Below are 17199 nucleotides of genomic sequence, written 5' to 3'. Positions count from 1 at the left end.
ATGTCAGTAGTGGACTTCCTGCTCTATTAGAGCAGGGAGTCTACTCGACCTTGCGGCCAACCGCAGAGTCTCGTCGCAAGGCCGAAGGTCACGATTATCGCGTTGGTCTCCTGGCCGCTCACACAAGCTGTGGGTGGCCTCCCACAGCTTTGCGAGCGGCCAGACATAAAAAAAAAAAAACGCCCACAGACCCAGCGAGCGGCCAGCGGCTACAAGCGGGTCTGTATCAGGTCCCTTATGTTAGTGCCCCTATTAGGACATGAGACATGTACTTAATGAGCAAATGGATCCCTTTCATGTAATATATTGCTGTAAGCACACCCTCATAACCAACTACCCATCCAATGCCAGATCTGTTATACTACAGACAGACTGATGTAGTTGTAGTTTCTTTATTTGGTCTAAGAAGTACTTCAATAACTTTTGCTCTTCTGTGTTACATTGGAATCCTTTCTCATTCTTCTCACCCAAGTCGTCACATATCACAAAGGAAGGAAATGAGGGTGACGGGCTTGTAGTCAGGCCGCCTAGGAATATATATGTGTATGTGTGGTTGTGCGTGTGGGTGTGCATGGCCAGCGGTTCAAATCCCGACAGCGGAAGCCTGGCATGGTTGAAGATCCCGACTGCTAATTTAGGTAATACCGCTAACCTAATTCCCTACCCTAGGGATATCGATGCCTGTCATTAGACCCTTGCCGGGATTAGACAGTCGGGATGCCGACGATCGGCATTTAGGCCGTCGGCATCCCGACTGCATACCGTGCGTGTGGGTGTATGTGAGTGTATACAATAGGAACATATCCCCAAAAAGAATAATGGCGTAACTACCACCGTAGAGGGTGCTCCCAGGAGTCATTTCCATAGGGAAAGCAAACAAGGGAAAAGAGAAACATAGGTACTCCTATTGGAGGGGCACACCGCTATTTATACAGTAAAACACACATCTTTATTGGCCAGTTTAAAGTTGGGGGAATAGAAACCACATTCACAGGCACCAGAAAAAAAAAATATTGCGCAATTTTTTGTGAATAGATAATTATACATAACATTTATTTCATTATTATTGATGCAAATTAAGGAAAAATGGTGAAGTGTAGCAAATAAGGGGAAATATATGTGGCAGGGAAAAGTTTAAATGAATGCAAAAAAAAATGGGCACAATTATAAAGTCCATATGTCAGAAGGCTGTTAGGTGGAAAAATGTGTTCTTATAATAAAGTATGACAGGCTCAGATTGTTATCTGCTTCCCTATATATTGTCTGGGACAAGTGTCAGTGACAGCCTCTCACACCACGGCTCACACCCCGGCTCACACCCCGGCTTCTTATCTTATCGGTAACAAAACAAACCCTTTGCTTTACGTGAAAAAAATAAAGAAAAACACTTAGGGACAAATGTAACAGGGTGAGAGGTTAGTACTTGTCAGAGTGTAGCAGTATATTCTCACCTTGGTCCAGTTTTATCTTTAAAATTGAAAAACTTCTGGATGAGAGTTTATTCATAGAGCAGAGAGAAGCCCTGTTTTGCGGAAAACAGGGCTTTTCTCTGCTTCGTGCAGTTCACAGAGCGGGGTCACCTTGGAGAAATTCATTACTTCTCCAGCGGCGCCCCCGCTCCGTGGATGAATCACATCATTATACTTTAGTATGGTGAGTGCGATTCATTAAGGGATGGAAAGCTTCGCTTTCTGCTTCTCCTTTGTGTTCAGATGTCGCCATCTCAGGATGGCGTAATCTGAACACTTCCAGGAAGCGGGTAGGGAAGTTGCTTACATCCCTATCTTCTGCATGCAATGCCTGACTCCCGGCGCTGGCTCTGCCCCTTCATGTCCCAGCAGCCACTGCAGCGTCCCCTGACCTGAGCCTCCGGCGCATTTTGCAGGGAGGACCTGCCTTCGCCTCCTGGCTGCTCACCCTGGAACACAGCCAAAGACAGGATTGCCGGACCCCTGGACAGCGCATGAAGACATTGGAGAGGTAAGTATACATGGATTGCTGCTTAATAAAGCTATATATCGAACCGATGCGATATATAGTGACAAGTAACAATTCATTTTTTGTTATCTTTATGAATAGACCCCTAAATCGTGAGAGTTTTTAGTCTAAAAACATGCAAGTTTGTATGGTCTCGGACTCTATTACACTGGGCGAGTTTCCATGTTCTCAGACTCTATTACATTGGGCGAGTTTCCATGTTCTCAGACTCTATTACATTGGGCGAGTTTCCATGTTCTCGGACTCTATTACATTGGGTGAGTTTTCATGTTCTCGGACTCTATTACATTGGGCGAGTTTCCATGTTCTCGGACTCTATTACATTGGGCGAGTTTCCATGTTCTCAGACTCTATTACATTAGGTGAGTTTCCATGTTCTCAGACTCTATTACATTGGGTGAGTTTCCATGTTCTTGGACTCTATAACATTGGGCGAGTTTCCATGTTCTTGGACTCTATAACATTGGGTGAGTTTCCATGTTGTCGGACTCTATTACATTGGGCGAGTTTTCCATGATCTCAGACTCTATTACATTGGGCGAGTTTCCATGTTCTTGGACTCTATAACATTGGGCGAGTTTCCATGTTCTCGGACTCTATTACATTGGGCGAGTTTTCCATGTTCTCAGACTCTATTACATTGGGCGAGTTTCCATGTTCTCGGACTCTATTACATTGGGTGAGTTTTCATGTTCTCGGACTCTATTACATTGGGCGAGTTTCCATGTTCTCGGACTCTATTACATTGGGCGAGTTTCCATGTTCTCAGACTCTATTACATTAGGTGAGTTTCCATGTTCTCAGACTCTATTACATTGGGCGAGTTTCCATGTTCTTGGACTCTATAACATTGGGCGAGTTTCCATGTTCTCAGACTCTATTACATTGGGTGAGTTTCCATGTTCTCGGACTCTATTACATTGGGCAAGTTTCCATGTTCTCAGACTCTATTACATTGGGTGAGTTTCCATGTTCTCAGACTCTATTACATTGGGCGAGTTTCCATGTTCTTGGACTTTATAACATTGGGCGAGTTTCCATGTTCTCAGACTCTATTACATTGGGCGAGTTTCCATGTTCTCGGACTCTATTACACTGGGCGAGTTTCAATGTTCTCAGACTCTATTATATTGGGCGAGTTTCAATGTTCTCAGACTCTATTACGTTGGGTGAGTTTACATGTTCTCGGACTCTATTACATTGGGCGAGTTTCCATGTTCTCAGACTCTATTACATTGGGCGAGTTTCCATGTTCTTGGACTCTATTACATTGGGCGAGTTTCCATGTTCTCGGACTCTATTACATTGGGTGAGTTTCCATGTTCTTGGACTCTATTACATTGCCGAGGTTTCCATGTTCTCGGACTCAATTACATTGGGCGTGTTTCCATGTTCTCAGACTTTATTACATTGGGCGAGTTTCCATGTTCTCAGACTCTATTACATTGGGTGAGTTTCCATGTTCTTGGACTCTATTACATTGGGCGAGTTACCATGTTCTCGGACTCTATTACATTGGGCGAGTTTCCATGTTCTTGGACTCTATTACCTTGGGCGAGTTTAAAAAGTGTCAGAGGTTACTGCTAAACTCTCATATATTCTAAACTCTCACCCTATTACATTTGGCCCTTAGGCCCTGATTCAGACCCGGACGCAAGTGGGCGTTCGTACATTCGGCGTACGTACCAAAATATGTTAATTTAAGCGCTCGCTCGTAATTTCGAACGCAGCTAAACTTCCTCCCCAAAGTCTACCGACCCCTCCTCTAGCTAACGAGTGAGCCAAATAGCGAGCGTACATCCCCAATGTGGCTTGCAGGGAATGCACGCACAAGTACAAACCGGAAGTGGGCCTGTCAGATTCCGATTACCTGCTCGTTTATTCTGCCTACCTCCCTCAATCGTATCATGCCAATCAATATATCAATGAGCTTAATTGCTCGTCACAAGTTTTTTTTATTTTTATTTTGACATGCAATAAACTTTACTCTTGTCCGTGTTTGTGTTTACCCGCAGAATACGTACGGCTTAAACATTCGCTTTTATTTGTCAAAATACATGTTTGAGGCAATTATCCATTTGTTTTCTGTGTTTTTACCCACGCATATTTTACTGGGTTCATTTCTTTATTTAAATTAGCTTACGCATGTCACTGCATTAAGCCTATCATAACTCTCAATAGATTTGTGGCCCTGTCGAACACATGACTCATACACTAACCAATAGAATTGGTCCTGTTAATTACCCAAATACATTAGCCAATCAAAATTATTTTCTGGTCTTTATTAAAATTGTTTTATTAAAAATACACCATTGCCATCATGAGAGCCTCGGCATTCACCAAGCGCGAGCTCCTGGTATTAACCGAGGTGATGGACAGGCGGATCACCAGCCAGCCTCCCCCCATCACCAATTGGGAAAAGCGTTCCGCATATGCGGAGGTACGTGGCCACCTGCGTTCCTTCGGCTCATGCCGCCAGATCGGCCAGCTGGAGCGCAGGTGGTCCGACCTGCAACGGCGGACGCCCCGCTTGCTGGCATGCTTTCGCATGCAGATAGCGGAAAGTAAGTTTATTTGACTTTGTATTTCATGTTTATCTTTGTGGCCCTAACTGCGTGTGCATGTTTTCTTGTATGGCCTGTTTATTCTTTGTACTCATAACTGCATGTGCATGTTTTCATGTATGGCCTGTTTATTCTTTGTACTCATATCTGCATGTGCATGTTTTCATGTATAGCCTGTTTATTCTTTGTACTCATATCTGCATGTGCATGTTTTCATGTATGGCCTGTGTATTCTTTGTAATCATATCTGCATGTGCATGTTTTCATGTATGGCCTGTGTATTCTTTGTACTCATATCTGCATGTGCATGTTTTCATGTATGGCCTGTTTATTCTTTGTACTCATATCTGCATGTGCATGTTTTCATGTATGGCCTGTTTATTCTTTGTACTCATATCTGCATGTGCATGTTTTCATTTTTTGGGGTTCAACAAATAGCGTTTAACAAGGTGATGTTCTAAACTAACCTCAATTTGTTTTCCATCATTTAGGGGCAGAGCAAAGACTACGGCGTCATCGCCGTCAAAGACGGCGCACTCGGCCCCTCTCCCCAACCCCCAGCCAAACATCCTCTCCCCAAAATACCCTAAATTCCCCCTCCACCCCAGCCTGCCCAGACCCTGTCGCACATCCCTCTGTGCTACATCCCCTCCATCCCAATTCCCCCTCCCCTCAAACCACCCCTCTCGTGACTACCCCCTCGCCGGAATCGGTCACCACCCCTCCCACCTCGTTGGGAAATTTGCCCACCTTCAAGGAGGACGAGGGAGTTGGTTCTGGGCCAGCCGTCATTCTGAACGGTATGTTTCCCTTTTATCCTTTTTTGTGGTTTAAAATGTGTTGATCTAATCCTGTGTCTGTGGCTTTTCCTTTTTTTGGTTTGACAAAAGTTTTGTTATATCTCTGTTTGTCTTTACCTTTTACTGCTGATTTCGCCATACACATATCCCACATGGCAAAACAGTCAAACTTGTCTGTCTGGTTTTTTTGGGGTTTTTTTGGGGGGTTTTTTTGTGTCCATTTTTTGGGCCTTCTGTTTTTTTGGATAAATGTGCTTTTGGTCACACTATTGTAATTTTTTGATAGCTCTGTTTTGCTTGTGTTTTTTTTGGGTGATTCTTAAATTATGTATTAAGCCCCACAATTTTCTAACCCACAGAGGACCAGAGGCGATTGGCGGACCTAGCCGGGTGCGTCCAAGTGATGCGGGGCCACGTGATCGGCCTGCTGGTGGTCCTTGACCGTATGGCTGGGATCCTGCGTCCATAATTTTTTATTTTATACCCAAATTATTTTTCCTAATAAAAAAGTTAAAGTTAGAGTTCAGTCTCATTCCTTGTCTCCAAATCTTAGATTGTTTACACTGACATAAGTAGACTCTTGCAGCAAGTATTTGCAACTAATGTCACTAAGATTGTGTGTTGTAGATTTTTAGGAAACAGGCACATGAAACAGCTAACAGTAACAATCGGCTTGGGGAATTTTTTTGTTTTACATTTTTTCAATTAGTACATTTTACATGTTCCAATTTTGGGGGCAACCTGCTTAGACCGAGATTCCAAAGCATACTGATTGTACATAATACCTTTTGGTGTTGGTTTGGACCAGAAAGCATAGTTAAATATTGTGCAAATTGCGACATTACAGGATTAACCCTTAAGCAATTTTAACGTGGGTGAACCTGGTTACACTTGCATGTAATGTTCAAGAAAATTTAGGAAATTACAAACTCAAAAAATGTATTCACCACATAAATAAAAAACCAAAGTGTTGGCTCACAAACAATACACACAGTGATAACAAAATGTAAAAACCATCAAACACCATATGAAAAAATTAAAGAAAAATCAAGAACTGGTTGACGAATGAGCATGCCAACATGATTCCACAAATGTGGCATTGCAATATTGGGTCCAGAATATATATCCAATGTGTCCCCATGAAGGTTTGTTTTGGGTAGCAGGAAGTAGTCATCGTTTCAGTCCAAAAGATTATGAAATCAAACAGAAGATGGGAAATAATAAACAAATTAATTAGATGGTCTCCAAAAATCCTTACCACATTGTGTCAAAGAACTTCTTTTGTGCCAATAATTACCTAAAATATCTGGCCACCACATCATCGCGTATGGCCCCCCCACATACTGACCTCCGACCAACCTCGGGGGGGTCATCCTCAGGCAAGGCATCCTCTGGCTGCATTGGGACACCACTTCTTATGGCGATGTTGTGAAATATCCAACACAGGACCACAACTTTCGAAACCATATCCGGCAAATACATGAGCTCGCCACCAGAGCGGTGGAGGCATCTGAATCGGCCTTTTAAAAGGCCGATACAGCGCTCCACCACTTGCCTGGTGGCTGTAAGTGCGGAATCAAAATCACTTTGTGGCCCTGGTGTGGGAGCCAAATAAGGAGTGAGCAGCCAGGGCGTGCAAGGGTAGCCACTGTCTCCTGTGAAAAAGAAGTGACAACATCAGGATCACTGTGTATCAAGCTTAACATTGTTATGTACTAAAGGTCTCCACTTACCCAGAAGCCATGCATCACCAGCTTGTAGGTTGTCTAATTTTTGCCATATCCCTGATTGCCGGATGATGAATGAGTCATGTGCACTCCCGGGTAACTTTGCATTCAGGAACAGGATCTGGAGGGAGGCATCACATACCACCATTACATTCAGGGAGTGATAGTGTTTGCCGTACTGGAGGCTGCAGTGGTATGTGAGTACCATCCACAACCCCTATGATGTGTGGGAAGCCAGCTATTTGGTAAAAATTGGCCTTGGCCACACTAAGGGCACCCATATTCAAAGGCATTTTAATAAAATGATGGAGGTGCTTGAAAAGGGCCTCCATCACTGCCCTCAGGATCCTGGAAAAGGAGGATTGGGAGATTCCCGCAACTATTCCCACCGTGGTTTGAAAGGATCCTGAGGCACAGAAATGTAACACCGCCATAAATTGCGTAAGTGGTGGTATTGCTGTAGGACTGTCAATTTGCCACTCAAGATCACTCTCTATTAATGAGAGAGTGTCTATGATGATTTGGGGCGGAAGACGGTAGCATCTTAACACCTCATCATCGGGCATTCCAAAAAGGGTGACACGTGTTCAATATATCTGGGGCCTTGCATGCCTACGATGCCTATGCCTGGGACGAGATTGAGGTTGGTCGGCTACCGGGAGCATGGCCACAACAATCCGACCAAGATCAACCTGAAATGGCAAAAATTGAATGTAAGGTTTGTTTGCCCCCAAAAAATAAAAAAAAACCTTATCTTTATGATACAATCCAATGATGCTTACATGCCCGGGTATTGTCATGATTTACCAAGCCTAAAAAAATTTGAAAGCGAACAATGGAAAAATTTGGGGTGGCCATTTAGGAATCAAAATGGGGTAAAATACAAAACATAGGGGAAAAACACACATTTCTCCAAAGAGCAAAACGACAGTGCGCAGACTTCCACAATTTTAGACCCCAAAAAAATACAAGATTGCTAACGGTAAATCTCAACCAATTTAACTACAGAAAAGAAGCAGGCAAAAATGCGCTAATTAGTTCGCAATTACAATACAGAAAAGAAGCAGGCAAAAATGCGCTAATTAGTTTGCAATTACTATACAGAAAAGAAGCAGGCAAAAATGCGCTAATTAGTTCGCAATTACAATACAGAAAAGAAGCAGGCAAAAATGCGCTAATTAGTTCGCAATTACAATACAGAAAAGAAGCAGGCAAAAATGCGCTAATTAGTTCAGACATTTAGGAATCACAAAACCAAAGGGAAAAACTGGAAGGTGAACCAAAGTAGCGAAAAAAATAACAAGAACATTTAATAAACAAGTGAAAATCCAAACTTACCAATACAGGATATATAAGTCACCGGAGAAAAAGGTCGTTGGGGCAGAGCCAAAAGAAACCTACCAAAGGATAATTGAAAAAAAATTAGATAACAAAATTTAAACAAAAGAAGGATAGCCAAATTGAACAAAAGGAAGAAGGCCAAAAACTTACCAAAAAAAGACACGACAAATAAAAGAACCACACCAAAACAAGCGAACGGAAAGATAAACTCCAAAAAAACGCACAAAAAAAACGCCAAACACCGCCAAATCCAATTCCCACCAACAATCCACTCCGACCAACGTAACCTCCAACAACCAACACCCACCACCTAGACTCGAGACGGCCAAAGCCATAAATAGTGTTTCTTTTCCCGCTCAAATTAAGGAGGGATCATAGGAACGCACAATCAATGATGCGGACGAAAAATAAGGACGCATGTATAAATATGTCACGACCCAAAAAAAACGGTCTGGTGTATTTCTTGTTTTGCTCTAAGAAATGGATACAGACCAGCCAAACAATGGCCAAGAGGCGGTCGGTAAGTTTTTCAGGCATTTCCAAACAAGGATTATTTTGAAACATAATATAGTGAAAGTTTGCACGCTACAATTTCTCAATGTTTTAAAAAATAGGTGAGGAGGATGACATGGAAGAGGCTGCTGGGCCCAGTATTCCGGCCAAAGCAGGGAAAAAGAAAAGGCAGCCACAATTCACAAGAAAGGAGATGGAGGTTTTGGTTCAGAAGTGTGTGGACATCCTGCCACAGGCAGACAGGAATATGAGTGCTAGCCAGAAGTGGAAAATGTGGGAGGAGATAGCCAGTGCTGTCAATTGGGTGGGTGATTATGTCCGTCTAGCCCGGGATGTCAAACGGCGGTAAGTAAAAACTTGACCCGCCTAAAACCAAAAAAAGAAAAAATGCAGGAATAATGGTTACTTTTTCACCCACAGATGGCAAGACTTCAAATATCGCCTGAAACAAAAAATGGCGGACAGGGCTAGGCATGCAAGGGGGACAGGTGGGGGTCCCACCCCTGTGTCATTGGAGTTTAATGATTTGGAAGAGCTGGCACAGGGGTGTGTGCAGGATGTGGAGGTGTTTGGCGTGTCCAATATGGATACGGACATGCCAGACTTTGCGGCTCCTCATGTTGTCCCAGGTAAATGTTGTGATGTAACCAACTCTGAAATGTTATTGTGACAATATGTAGATTGTAATGTTCCTCTTTTCTCTTTTTTCTCACAGAGACACAGGCGGATGAGTCTGCTCCAGAGGGGAGCCTTGGCCGCCGAATTTCTGCTGGCTCTGCAGGGGAGGAACCAGTACATCCGGCTGAGGACCCTGCAGAAGCCAGTCCTGGGCAATCCCCCTTGCAGGCAGTGGCACTCTGATCTTTATGTGGACAAGGTCCAATGTTAGATGTTGGTTCCGTGTGGTCAGAGCACTGGGAGCTGCAGGTGTTAAAGCCTCTGATCCATCTGGTTCAGACTCCCTACGGCCAGATGTTACGAGATATAATAGGATTGCCCAGAAGTAACTAAGGTTTTTTTACTATAAAGTGGATGGTTTTTTCTTGTTTTTGCATATTCAATGTAATTGTACACAGGTGTTTACAATCTATTAGATTAGACCAGGTATATATACAAGCCACGGAGGCTCATTCAATCATATGCTCCTGAGGAAGCTGGGCGATAATATATCCGGCAAAACGCGTTGAGCGCCATCTGTATATGCTGACCAAGCTCTGGGAGTTTGCTGCTATTTACCTTGTGGACATAAGAGCCTTTTATTTCCTTGGAATCGGCAGGAATAACGGAGATCTGGACTTTTCATTAAGAACCCATTCATATGCAACTATAACGCTGCTAAGGGACGTATCATCTGTGAGAAGGTGCAGTACACATTAACCCATTCTGTGCAAATTACGCTGCCCAGGGATTGTGTTACATCTATCCTACTTGGATCCGGTAAATCTTTGTTGCCTCAAAGGAAAGTTCTAGTCCACTCAATATGGATTTGTTCATATCCAGGACTATAATCCATGAGCTATAGGTCATATTAACCATATATTGCTATATCGTCTATTGTTTCACCTGCGGTGATTTATATATTTTAATTGATGATAATAAATATGTGATTTTTATTTAACCATCCACTTTCATCATTAGTTATTATCTATTTTTTATGTTCACTATATAGCGCTGGTAATTTTGTATTTTATTTGTGGATATTATCAGAGGTTGACACCCTCTTTACCAGCTGCTTCTTGTCAGTGCTTGTGGGTTTTTTGTATAATCTTTATTCCTCCAAATGTGCCTAGTCCAGAGGCCACAACATTCGCCTCTGGACAGGCCAGCCAGAGGACATCCCGGACCCGGTCTGGCGCCCACCCTACCCCAGCCAAACGGGGAAAAAAACGATGACAGCACTGGCTACTTTGCCCACACACCTTCTGTGCTTGCCCCATATTCCTTTCTGGCCAAAACTTCCCTCTCCTTTCTTGTGAATTGTTTTTAATTTTTTTTTCTTTTCTGTGCCAAAAATATCATTGAATCCAGAAATATGTGTCCAATATTAGTGGGTAACAAGGAGCCCAAAAATGTACAGGACAATGCACATGATTTGTTTAAAAATGTGTTTTGCAAATAAAACATACAAATTGTTCTCAACTGTATTGTGACATTAATTGACAATTGTTTTATAGTTAATTCTGGCCCACAAGGTAAAAACGAAATCGGAGTTTGGGACTTGCAAAAAATCAAGGGTTAAAACAAACTGTTACTTTAAAAAACACTTTGGAATAAATGTTTTAGAAAAAAAAAACAAAAAAAGGCAAAAGGTTTCAATACACACAAAGATGAATACAATCTTGTTACAAAATGCAAAAATACTGACCAAATTGTAAAATACATTACTACCAAAAAACGCTAATTGATTGTGTAATCCTGAAATGAGCAGCCGAGATTTTCAGCTGCGTACGGTTTTGTGCTATTACAAAGTGAAACAAAAAAAAAAAAACAAGCTGGTTTTCAATCCAAAGTTGATTGTTTATCTGACAAGCCGTGATAAATCGATGAAACATCGTGGAGGCCCGGGCAAAAGGACAAAGCCATCGCCATTGTGGTCGAGTAATCCAGACCCTAAGCTGTGCGAGCAGTTTGAACGGAAAGAGGATCAGCCAGTGACGTATGAGTTGGTACGAACACATTGGATGTTCGCATGAGCTAATTTATGTACGCCCCAAAAACGCCTCGCCACGCCTGCGTTTTTCCATCTCCACCCCCGTCACCTCCCAAAAATGGCCTGTTCTGTCAATCACATTTGACATGTCACTTCCTGTTCGCAATTTGCCGAACGAGTGAAAAAAAGCTCGCAATCTGCCGTACGCACATGCGCAGTGTTACACCGATGCATGCGCGGTTTCTCAACATCGGAACGCAACGAGCGTACTGCTGTTAACGAGCGGCTCTGAATGAGGGCCTTAGTTCCAAGAAATATAATAATCTATAATTTATGGGCTTATATTCATTTCTAAACTAAATGCTTTGTTGCTGCTTGTTGGTATGGCCAGTGCTAAGGCTGTCACCTTCCAGGCCATACTGGTGCAGTCTGTATGAAGGCAAAAGGACCACAGGAGAGACGGTATAGTCATTGTCATCAATCATATTACTTATTACATTATCAGGATTGATCTTGACCAAAACTTTACCTACAGCATCACCCCCTCCCCCCTTTACTATGGGAGGCAATATATTTACCGGTACCTGGTTGTCTCCAGGACTTATTGTAATCTCTAATAGTGATAACATAATAAGTGTAGGTTTAGCAAAGCAAAAAATGCGGTCAAACCCCCGAAAATGCTGTTTTTATGGGCTTGACTGTAGTTCTCATCTGCACCAAGACCCAGAATGCAATGCATCCCAGGGCTTGGATGTGGTGGGTAACGCCATATGAAGAGGGCATTACCCTATAGAAGCGTTTGGGCTTCAAATCACAAAGAGATTAGCACCCTCTGTGGTGCATGCGCCGCACCACCCCTGCGGTGTGTGTCCTTCTGTGCATGTGCAGAAGGATGTCAGAAGGACTTCTGGGTCATAGTAATCCCTAATTATAAAAGGATCGGTCTTACCGGGAGAGCTGTCTTTTGTGTTTTTGTACTTGCATACTGGCATAATTAACGCCGCCATGTGAGATAGAGAATTCATCAGAATGTACACATTTGTGCAGAACATAGCTGCGAGTCGGCATTGCACAAGTCTCAAACATTAAAGATAGACCCGCTACAGATCAGTGACGTGTGGTGAGGTGAATGGCTGGGGAGGCACACATGGAGATGGGTCTGAGTGCTGGGAGCCTGTATCACCCCCTATTCACTGTAACTCTCTCCTCACTACACTAAGCTTCAGTGTCCATTGATTCTCCTACCTGCTTCACTGTGTCTTCTCTTGCTGCTGCTGATTGAGCTGAGCTCTGATCTCTAAACCCTGCAGTGCACTTCCTGGTCACATGACACATCCAAGGTGTCCATCAGTGCTCAAGGCAGGCCCCCCCCATACACAGAGGCATGCCTCTATTAGCTCTCTTTCTGTGCAGCTTACTGCCTGTGGTGTGGCTCCACCCCAAGCTCTGTAAGCAATGTCTGATTATATAGAAGGGAGGCTGAGCTGTTGCTGCCTCACCTCTCATCTCCCTGCAGTCCCCCAGGGACCCCCACAAAGCTGGTGAGTGCTAACTATAAAAAATATTACAATAAACAAAGAAGATGTTTTTAAGTTATAAGTATCTTCTTTGTATTATTCTATCTATAGCAAATCTCAGGAGTATGCCAGTCCCTGCCTACTCTGACTGCACATCCCTGGTACAGATGTCCACATACAACTTACCCCAAATTAGCACAATTGGGCGTAACATGGATTTTGAAACTTAGCTGCGCCAAGAGTCCTGCCAGAGACTTAAAAACAAAAAAAGCACTACATCACTAATGCCACAAAAGTACAATACAGGGCTACCTTGTGTACTCACACTGGCCCAGCATGCAACTGCTGTGTGCCACTCAGACGCTAATCTGTGTGAAAACACAGAGACAGAGGTTCAATATGAATGACCCACACGATCCACTTATTATGATTAATCTATGACTTTATACCAATTCCAACATACCAGTAATAGGAGAGCACACCTTTTGGAACGATTACCTAGTGAGGATGATGACTATTAGTGAACCGGGTGTCTGTGTGGATGGGGCCGTGTATGAAGATGTTATAAGTAACTATGTTACGTTGGGATGCTGCAATGGACGGTTTTCAGAGAGGGAGGGAGCAGTGCATATTCTTGGCCCAGATCCCCTAGGGAAGGGGGTGGGGCTTTCAGGTATTGAGGCCCACCAGGTATTTGCCTGGTACCCTGATGGGCCAGTCCTACTCTTTGAACAAATGCCTAAATCCCTCAGAGATGAAGCTTAAATTCTTAATAAACTTTACCTTATTCCTGGTAGATTGTTTCCCAGCCAATCAAACTTGGGGTATTTCATGCATATTTTCTGGAAATACCATTGATTCAGCCCAAGAAGGTCTTTAGTTTAGCCAAAAAGATTCAGCTCTTAATCATACTTGCCGACTATCTGGCTGCTCCTTCGGGGAGGGAGCAGCCAGATCAGCAGAACAGGGGGCGTGGCCGGCAAAAGGGGGCGTGGTCGGGTGGGCTGAGGGCTGTTTGCGGGTGTGACAAGGGGCGGGGCCACGCGATCGCATAATTTTGGCCACGCCCCCGCTACACAATGCCGAAAAAACAGGTATTGTGAAGCAGGGGGCGGGGCCAATATGACGCGAATCGGAGATCGGCGGCAGGCAGGAGGCTTGCCTGCTTTTCCGGGGGGGCGGGAGCTGCACCCATTTATCGGGAGGCTCCCGCCCGAATCGAGAGGGTAGGCAACCCTGCTCTTAATATTCCACTAACTCACTGGCCAGATCTTGCACTCACACATCTTTGCCTTCCCCTAAACATAGTAGAGATCTGTTGGGCAGCACATTTAGTTTGCAACAAGACCGGTTATATCTCAGAGCTGGAAAATCCACCTACCCAAATAGTTACCAAGAGTGTGACCAAAATTCTATTCAGATTTCAAGTGGACACTGTAGGGATCCCCTCAGGGGCATATTAATTCCTGAGAGGGAGACCGTGTGCAGTGCCCCCCCCCACACACACTTACAGTCCCACATATCACTTTGTGTCAGCAAGCAGATCCCTTCTCCTGTAATATCCAAGAAGATGGCGTATGCACATAAGAGAGCAAAGGGCAGGAGCGTATCTATAATGGGTGCAGGGTGTGCGGGGCACATGGGCCCCACACTGCACACCCTGCACCCATAGTATTACTTACCTCTTCGGAGACCCACCTCGGCGCAGGAGTCCGGTGGTGTAAAAACGACTGGAAAATGGCCGCCGCTGCCATTGTCCCGTCGTTTGCGCATGCGCAGTACAAGGAAATTGCCCACCGTGGCCATTTTCCCGGTGACCTGCGCATACTCTATAGACTCTGGCGCATTCTAGTGCCCAGAGTCAATAACTCCGGTGCTGGCTGCGCACAGCTCAGTGCGCTGCCGGCCGCCGGACTAGAGGAGGGGGCCCATTTCGGAGACTGCACATGGGCCCCCTCCTCTCTAGAAATGCCCCTGGCAAAGGCTCTGGGACAGTATAAAAGTTTTTGCTTTCACTACAAAGCGCCATCTTTCCGATGATGTCACTGTTGAAGATGGCTCTACAGAGGAGGAGGAAGGACATGCTCGCCGACTATAAGGTAAGAATAATCTGGGTGCAAGGTGTGGGATACGAGGCCCCCCTGGACCCAGAGATCTGCCTGCACCACACACCCTGCACCCATTATAAGTATGCCTAAAGGTCAACTACTCTGTAGATCCATCTTCGCCTATCAGTTGGTCCAATGGCTCAAATATGTTACTGATGAGGCAGGGACCAATGTGGTGTCCACCTGAAACTGCCATTGCCGGCACAAGGCTATGCCAACCAGGGCTGGTAACACTAATGCATGGAAACCAGCAGCATGGGGTCCTTCTGCCGTAGTACCAACCAGTCCTTGGCATGTTCAGCATGAAGCTGTATTCATTGGGGTAAAATAAAAAATAGCTATACAAACAACTAAGCTACTGCAAAAAATTAATTTTTTATACATCTTTGTTAAAAAATTGCTTCCCGTTCTACGTAGGTCTCTGATTTGTGAACAACATTAAGACATGTTTGAGAAAGAGGCAAAAAGGCGTTAGTCACAAGCCCTATAAGCCACGGGAGACATGAAAGAGAAGGCACATTGCCAAATCCAGCCTTCACAATGCAAAACTGCTCGGCAAAGCATTAGACACATTAGTCCTCCAATTGTTAACTTTATATACAGTGCGATGGGTAAGATAGATTCTGCGGTAACATACAGCTAACCGAGCAGAGCTCCGACACAATTGTCTTCAGTGGGTTTAAGGTATTTATCAAAGCTCGGAGAGAGATAAAAATGTGAGTGATAAAATACCAACCAATCAGCTCCTAACTGTCATTTTTCAAACAGAGTCTATAAAATGTAAGTTAGAAGCAGATTGATTGGTGCTTTATCTCACACAATTGTATCTCTCTTCAAGCTTTAATAAATACCCCCCTAAGGGGTCAATCCAATTAGGTGCGAATTGCTATTTTCTCTTCGAATTTGCACAGCGAATCCATTTTGCAATCCAATCCAGGGGTCAGAGCACCCTGTGCTGGCTCTCTACAGTGCACCCCCTAAGTGACACTATTTGGAGGCGTGCCCGTATGGCAAGCCTCCAAATAACATCAGGCTGGGAGGAGCCTCACTAGCTGGGCTTCCCCCAGCCCTCTCCCGACACTGAATGGATGCCGTGTGCATGCATGCAGCATGCATTCAGACTCCGGGGTCTGGCACCGCCGCATAGCTGCAGAGGCGGGGTTCCCCAACCTCCTGATTTGACCACCCGTGGGCCACTGTGGCCACACTGTGCTGAACCCCTTGGATGCCCCCCCCCTAATGACTAATCAGGCAATTGGCAGTTTCCAATTAGCCTAATTAGTCCAATAATTACATGTCATTTTTGGGGGTAAAAAAAAAAATTGTCCTCAAATTACCCCAAAATCAACTTTTTCGTTAATTTAAGCACCCCAGATTTAATTACGATATTTTTTTAATTGGAAGCTAATTGTTTTTTTGATATTTTTTTTCCACTTTTCAAGGTGCCCTCAAAGTACCGCAAAATCTAAAATTTTCCTGCTTTTCTTTGCATTTTAATTCATTTGAGATTAAATGAAAAAAGTTAGTTTTTTTATAATATTCTTGCATTTTTTATAAAAAACACAAATCAGCCATTTGACACCATTTAAAAACATACAGCACCTTCCTAATGGCTGCAAACAGCCTTCTATACGGTCCTGCTAACGAAATGAGCCATTTTAGTGCGAATAGGCATTTTTAATTGGATTGGAGAATTCTCGGGAGCACGTATTGATGCAAACTAAGTCTTCCTCTTCCTATCAGACTCTCCACCTCTCTACAATCCTTCAAACGGGCTCTCAAGACCCCACTACTCCATCAAAGCCTTCCAGCTCTCTTCTTAACTTGCTGCTACATGCTCCTTCCACCCTGCTTACCCCATCTGTGTCACACCTGTTTGTCTGCCCCTCCCCTTTAGAATGTAAGCTCTTACGAGCAGGGCCCTCTACCCTCTTGTGCTTCTCCTTACTTTCATCTACTTCTTACTCCCCACTAGGGCACC

The sequence above is a fragment of the Taudactylus pleione genome, unplaced genomic scaffold (genome assembly GCF_031769625.1).
Source record: "Taudactylus pleione unplaced genomic scaffold, aTauple2 ptg000913l, whole genome shotgun sequence".
NCBI lineage: Eukaryota > Metazoa > Chordata > Amphibia > Anura > Myobatrachidae > Taudactylus > Taudactylus pleione.
This window is presented reverse-complemented; position numbering follows the sequence as displayed.